Source organism: Castor canadensis, chromosome 12, assembly GCF_047511655.1.
Source record: "Castor canadensis chromosome 12, mCasCan1.hap1v2, whole genome shotgun sequence".
Lineage (NCBI taxonomy): Eukaryota > Metazoa > Chordata > Mammalia > Rodentia > Castoridae > Castor > Castor canadensis.
Window position 1 is genome coordinate 50,627,406 of NC_133397.1, and position 8,223 is coordinate 50,635,628.

Sequence of the window (8,223 nt, forward strand, 5' to 3'; positions counted from 1 at the left end):
GAACTCAGGGTCTCTCACTTGAACTCTGCCACTTAGGTAACACTCCCAGCCCTTTTTGATTTAGTTACTTTTCAGATAGGGTCTCATGCTTTTGCCCTGGGCCAACCTGGGACCATGAGCCTCCTGCCTCTACCTTCCATGCAGAGGGATTATAGACATTTGCTACCATGCCAGCTTCTTCTTTGAGACAGTGTCTGCCAGGGTCTTTTTCCCTGGATTGACCTTAAACTGCAATCCTCCTATCTGCACATGAGCCACTATACCCAGCCTTGATGGTAAATTTAAAAATACAACAGCTTTTTTGAAACTTAATTCACAAACCATAAAATTCATCCATTTAAGTTGCATAATTTAACTCTTTTTAGTATATTCACACATATATAAATCATTACCACAGTTAATTTTAGAAAATTCTTTTCACCTCAAGTCCTAATCCCCTAGCTATGATCTTTCCATTATCTCATCTCCCCTATCCCTAAGCAACAACTAATGTTATCAAGGTTCATCTATAAAGCAGCATGTATCACTATGGTATTCCTTTTTTATAACCAAATAATATTCCAATGTATGGATATACCACATTTTGTTTATTTGGTGGACATTTGAACTGTTTCCACATTTTTGCTATTATGAATAATGCTGCTATAAATATTTGTGCACAAAATTTGTGTATTTGTTTGTTTTGCAACAACCTTGGATATACACCTAATGGTAGAATTGCTGGATCATATGTTGTGTTAGTCAGTTTTGCATTGCTATAACAAATACCAGATATATAAATAACTTAAGGAAGGAAGGGCATACATTGATTCGCAATATAAGAGGAACTCGTGGTCAGTTACACCATTGAACAGTATGTCAGAGAGGGCACAGTGGGGCAGAGCTGCTCACCTCATTGAGATCAAGAAGCAGAGAGTAACAAGAGGAGGCCAGGGTAAAGATATACCCTTCAAAGTTACACTTTCACTGACTCACTTCCTCCAACTAGGGCCCATTTTCCAATAGTCAAGTTTTGAACCTATCAACGTATTAAATCATTAATTAAGTCAGAGCCCTTATAATCTAATCATCTTGAAAATCTCCTTCACAGACACCCCAAGAAATGTGCTTTACTAATCTCCTAGGCATCTCCCAATCCAATCAAGATCAACCTTCACATATGATAGCTCAATATTCACTGTTTGAAAAACTACTAGGCTGATTTCCAAAATGGCTCTATCATTAGACATCTCCACCAGTCATTTATGAGGGTTCCAATTTTCCACCTGTCAGCACTTTTTATTATCTGACTTTTTGATTGTAGTCATCCCAGTAAGTACAATGTGTGAACTTATTGTGGTTTTTTGATTTGCCTTTTACTAAAGACTAGTAATGATATTTTTTCATGTGATTATTGATTATTTGTATAACTTCTTTAGCGAGCCATCTGGACATTGTGCCAATTTTTAACTAGGTTAGTGGCTTTATTATTGAGTTGTAAGAGTTGTTTATATATTTTGTATATAATTTTTCAGATATATGACTTGGTAAATATTTTCTTCCATTCTGTGGATTATCTTTTCATTTTTTGACTGTGTCTTTTGAAATGCAAAAGTTTTGTATTTGAATGAAGTCCAATCTATCTATCTTTTGTTGATTGTGCTTTTGTGTTATACTTAAGAATTGATTGCTAAATCTGAAATCACAAAGATTTTTCTTGTATGTATTCTTCTAAGACTTTCATAGTTTTAGCTTTTGCATTTAAATTTTTGATCCATTTGGATTAATGTTTGTAGATGATGTGAGGTAAAAGTCCATCTTTTTCTTTTGCATGTGGCTAACCAGTTGTCCTAGCACCATTTGTTGAAAAACTATTCTTTCTCCATTGAATGGTTTTAGGATTCTTGTTAAAAAGCAGTTGATAGAAGGTGGGTACTGATGGCTCACTGCTATAACCCTAATTAGTTAAGATGTTGAGATCTGGAGGACTGTGGTTCAATGTCAGCCTGGGCAAAAAAGTGAGTGAAACTCCATCTCAACCAATAGCTAAGAGCAGTGGTATACCCTTGTTATACCAAGCTTGCAAGAGATGGTTCCAGGACAGCCTTAGCAAAAAATAGTTTGCAAGACCCCCCATCTTAATGCAAAATAACTAAGCATGGTAGTGACGGTGAGAATTTTATCCTAAAATACAAAGATCACAATCTACACCAGTCTGGGTAAAATGTGAGACCCTATCTCCAAAATAACCAGAGGTAAAAGGGCTGGAGGCAAGGTTTAAGAAGTAGAACACCAGCCTAATAACATGAAGCCCTGAGTTCAAACCATATCAGTACTACCAAAAAGAAAAAAGAAAAAAAAATCAGTTGACCATAGATACATGAAAGAGTTAATAATAATAGCTAACTAGTTCAATGCCACTTTACAATTTAGAAAGTTTTCTCAAATGATTTGTATTTCAATTGATCTTCAACATAATTAAATAGGAAATGTGTTTCATTTTTACAAATGACAAAACTAATGCACAGAGATAGTAACTGACTTCAAAAACATCCAGGAAGAATGAGAGACAAAGTCAGGGTGGGAGTTCATAACTTTCTACTGAGACTTATAAAAATTATATCACAGTCACACTTCTGAAACCTATACAATGTATTCAAAATGGGCAGTTTTCTGGAGCAGTCCAATACCTTGTACATAGGTAGAAAGCATTGCTATTACAGTTAGGGTATAGAAAGTTATCTTGCCTGAATTAAGCAAAAAAGGGAAAAATGGGACAATTTATTTGAAGCTTGATGGAACTGGAGGAAAAGCATGACCATTAAGCCTTAGAAAATCAGATACAGGAATCTTGTTAAAAGAAACTACTGAGTAATTTTTCCAGTACTCTGTGATGAAGAGGAGTTAGAGTTAGATGTTTTTCATTCTGGTGACATGCTGACCAAGAAGAGTCTTGATTTTTTGACTGAACTAACTATAAGCTCACTCACTGGTTTTCAAGACCCATGAAGAGTAAGTTCAATGGTAGGGGGGGACAAAAAAATTTACAAGACTATTAAAAGAGTAAATGGACACTGTGTAGTCTAATTCTTGTAGTTATAATGCGAATATGTGCACCTTACATTTCCTTCCTCTACCATTAGTCACAAATCTGTAAAATAGGGAAAGTGAAAATGATCACTTGGTATATTTTGAAAATTAACCTTTTTAAAGGTCCTGTGTATTTTATGGAGGGAAAGCATTCTGTAAATATATCCCAATATTATGACATTTTGTCTTACAACTCCTTCCCCAAGGTACCATATATATTGCTACTTGGAGATAAAGACACAAACACAAACATAAATGCAATAAAGAAGTAAGACAATAATTTATTTAGGAGTAAATTAATTTTCCCATTTTCCAGTGAGGTAAAAATGTGGACCCATTATGATTTAACTTTGATTTTTTACTTTTCACTTTTATCTTCACTTCAGGACAGAGAATATGGTTGTGTTATGGGGAAGGCTTTGTGAGTGCACTCTAAATTCAATAGTTTATCAGCACAAAAATGTGCATTAGAACAACAAAAGCTTCTCCTACAAGCATGACCAATGTTGTAAATTACCTCTTTTGCTTTATGCAGAAATATGGCATGGACTGCTTAATTATAATTTTTCCCATTAGTTTTGTTTTTCTTCATTACTGTACCCTCATTGTAAGGTTCTATAATGCAACTTATAAAAGGAAAGTCATAGGATGCTGGGGAGAAAATGAGAAAAATCAAGAGGAGGTAGAGAGACAGGTAAATGAAATTATTATTATGAATGGGCATTGCAAGACTTGTACACTATACTTTCATATATAAAGCAATAGAGCTATTTTGAAAAGCTGCATTTTAACTGAGACAAAAATGCAGTTTAATTGGTTCTAAGTAAGTGCGCATGACATAGTACAGTTGTGGTGCACCTGGTGATATCAATTTATATTCCAGCATTTCTTTAAAAAGACCTTTATTCTGCTGGATGGGCATTCCTATTGGTTTAACAGCAAAGATATTTGTGAATTTGGCTTCAGAAGACATGGAGTGACTGGAGAGCAAGGTGCAAAGAATACTGACTTTAATGATAGAATTCCAAAGGATTTTGCAGGTTTTGTTGAATGGTGACACCTATTCTCTTCCCTGTTGCCATAGCATGGAATAGAATTTCTGCACCGCCATGTCAAGTTGGACCATGATAAACAAAGCTATTTATTTCATAAGAAACAATAGCAACATGATATGACAACTTGAGCTGGTCCAGTGCAATTCAATTGTGTTATTTTCTGATAACAGGAATATAGCTTGTGTCATCACTGTATATCACTTTCTCTGTATAAATTTGGTGGATTTTTTTTTAAGTTTAAAAGACAAATCCAGCTTTCATTGCTTTTAGTAACTGTGATAAGTTACATTGCAAGAACTGCTGCTGCTTGCACTAATTTACATTTAAAATTATATCAGAGCTGGGCATGGTGACACACACCTGTGATTCCAGCACTCAGGAGGCTGAGGCAGGGGGATCACATGTTCAAGGCCAACCTGGACTACACAATGAGTTTGAGGGCCAGCCTGGGCTACCTAATGAGGCTCTGTCTCACCAAACAAAGAAAGACAGAGAGAGATGAAGAGACTTAAAATAATGACTGCAGTCCAAAATAAATTAGTCTTCATTTAGATGATAAAGATTGTCTACCCCTTGACTTCACATTCTTTTACTCTTTCTTTCAAAACTTTTTATCAGCAGAGGTTCTTCTATTTCAGAAAATCTAAAATAGTAGTTTTCTTATATAAGAAAAGCTTTCATTTTGTTTTATCTGAAAGTCATAAATAATCACACCTAGATTTTCAAATAAAAAGGAATGCATTTAAATTTCATACCACAAATTTCTTAAACTATTTTTCTTAAATTTTTATGGTAGAAGGATAGCATTTATTAGAAAAGAACTTATATCATAATCATGTTTTTTCTACCTGCAGAGTATAATAAGCATGAATACTGAATTTTTTAAAGTTTTAGAACTTGTTCCATTTTCAAATTCTGCTAGAAATTCTCCTTGCCACCATGTTGAGAAAGTCCAGATGCATACAAAAAGCAAGGAATGTCTCCAAATGTCACCAAGTTATAACAAATCTGTTTGGTATTAGCAGATATTGTATGGTAAGCGCACAAAACGATTGCAGAAGAACAGAGTTGAAGCAAACTCAAACAGTAAAAATAAAATAAAGCAATGAATGCTGTTGCTGCTTAACAAGTTACAACTCTTTGTCATAACTTAGTCATGAGTGGTAATGAAATTTACCACTCAGTTTGGAGCATGATTTGCCTTTTTTGCAAGGGGGGGTATCTTTTTTTTAGTAATATACATCTACACTTCAAGGCTATAATTTTACCTATCCCTTTCTCTTGAAGACTATCCATGTCCACTCATGATCATTTCCTTTGATTTCTGTTGAGTTGAAATGTTTTACTGTTTCTACCATACTTTGTATCACTGGGCTGGAGTCATAACAGCAATGGGCAAAGGGACACAAAATGAAGTAAAATCTAGAACAAAACAGTAAAACTGGCCACTCTAGCAACACTTCTATTCTGGGAGAGGTGCTTGGGTATATTTGAGTACAGGAAGTGATATGGCTAAGGGGAGAAGGGGAGAAGGTGATCCCTCTTGTTCCTCCTCTGATGAATACCTGAGGCTGGTTGATGTGTTGGTTCATACTTGCCTTCCAGACTCCAGAGACACCGAAGGCCAAAGGGTATTAGCTTGTCGTTTTGTCTATACTTCTCAAGGCAGAGAGTTGTCCCTAATAACTCACTCAAGGTGGCAAGGCCAGGGTCAGGACTGTAGAAATCTGTGGGGTGTGGCTTTTTTCTCCTGGGAAAGAGGAGAGAATGATTCCCTTCTTTTCAATTCCTATCTAAGGAAGGAAAGTGCCATATAGAAATAGCATAGGAATTTATAGCTCTGAAAAGTACAGTTCCCTTGCTTCTGAGGCTTTTTTGGGACAAAAGGGCATCTACTTGTAACTGTGGAGAAGTATCACCAGTGACAAGGGGACCACCTGTTGAGACTAAATGAGTTGACAGTGATGTCATTTGTTGCCTCTTATCATGAGGCAGTGGATTACATGATTTCTAAGGTTCTTTCCAGTTCCGTATTTTATAGTGTTATAAATGTTCATTGTGTGTCTCTGTGTGTTGTGATAAGGAAAATATACAAGGTTTAAAAAGAGGAGCAAAATGAAAATGAAAAAACGTGAAGTACGTATTATTTCTGGGTACCATAGGTCTTTCTCAGTCTCTGTCACTACAAGCTCTATGACCCTTAACTATCTAAGCCTATTTTCTCATAAGGATCAATATGAAATACAAATAATGTGGCTTTGCTTCTGTTATCGGTTCTTGGAAGCTCAAAATAAAAATAAGAACTCCAGAATGTGTTGTATTTTTAAGCAATATCATATATAAGCCTCCTGGGCTCCATTTAAGTGGAAGTTCTTCACTTACTGCATACACTGTTATGGAAACTTTCTTCCTGAAAGTACTCAAGAACTTCACTCACATTCATGTACTCACTTATTCACTCGGTGGCTTCCTATTAGGCAATCACTTTTTGAAAGACAAAGATGAAAACTGACCAAATGATACTATGTGATCCTATGGGAAGGAAGCTGCAGTGGGAGCCATGAGAAAGAAGTCTCTGGGCATCAAGATGGAAATTGGGAAAATCTTCATGGAGAAGGAAACAATTGAATGTATGCTTAAAGGAGTAGAAATTTGTCTACAGTCTAAGGATGGGAGAAATTTCAGGGAGCAGGATACTATGTATAAGACATGGAGGTGAGGGAGCGTGAGGAAGGCCACAGTTTCATTTCAAAGCATTGCTGAGCCCGCCAAGTACATACCATGAATAAAGCATACCCTCCCGAGCTAAAAAAAAAATTTATGGACAAGATGTTGTCATTGAAATTAAATGGTGGCAGACATGTCCAAAGACTATTGTGGGGATTTGATCACTTTATGAATCTTGTGATAGATGAATGTATGGCGATGGCAACTAGTGGGCAACAGAACATTATTAGAATAGTGGTAATACGAGGAAATTGTATCATCATGTTAGAAGCTTTGGAGCAAGTTTAAATGATGACAGTTCAGCAGAGAAATCCACATCCACTAGCCAAAGGGCCTGTTTTACTATGAAGTAAAAATTGGGTCATGTACATTTTCATATTAACCTTTTTGTTAAATAAACTTTTGTAACAGTCAAAAAAATTTAAAAAAACATAGAGATAAGCACCATCTAATAAAGAATACGTCTGTAGGCTGGCAGAGTAATTCAGGTGGTAGAGCATCTGCCTAACAAGCATGAGGCCCTGAGTTCAAACCCTAGTACAGCCAAAAAAGACAAAAAAGAGAAAGTAATCCTAACACACCACATGGCCTCAAAAGCAGAAAGTATGAGAAGAGCACAGTTACGGTTAAAGGTGTAATGGTATGCAGCACTAGCAAGATGGACAAAACTCTTGGTCAAGATGGAACTTCTGTGGAGAAAATCTTGAAACTTACCCAGTAGGTGATATGTAGCAACATTCAGTGTTAGGGAGCCCTATGACTGCATTTGCATTTTGAAAAGCTAACTTTGGGGATGTAGGAACTCACTTGGAACTCCGGAGTTGCTATGGCAATGATTTAACATGAGAACATTTGATCAAAAGAAGATGCAGTAAGAAACCTTACCTGGGCCTTCCGTATCTGATTAAAGAGCCTCAAGAAAACAAAGTTTCTCTTGCCAGTTCAGCTTCCATAGAGACACAGTGTCCATTGCATTTCATATTAACCTTTTTGTTAAATAAACTTTTGTAACAGTCAAAAAAATTTTAAAAAACAAAGAGATAAGCACCATCTAATAAAGAATACCTCTGTGAGGAGGTATTCTTTATTAGAGGCAGGCAAAATCTTCCACACCTTCCCAGTATAACATATACACACCCCTTTAGTTAAGTTTGGTACATCAACCTCAGCTATCGAGTGAGTTACTTATCATTGATGAAACCTGCTAAGACTTGTACATACCAAGATATAAATTCCTTAAATAACAAAGTGCATAAGTTGTTTTTCAGGGAGTGCTTCAGAATCCACTCAAGGTTAGTTTGAAACCAGTTTTTCAAAAATAGAAATGCCCCAAAGAAGCATACTTTTCTGAAGGATGACCTTTGACATCACT

General features: G+C 36.0%; 1 pseudogene; it reads left to right on the forward strand.

The window, feature by feature from the left end:
* The first annotated feature begins 6,905 nt into the window (after positions 1-6,905).
* On the forward strand, positions 6,906-7,139 carry LOC109677376 (small nuclear ribonucleoprotein G pseudogene; annotated as a pseudogene).
* The last annotated feature ends 1,084 nt before the right edge of the window (positions 7,140-8,223 follow it).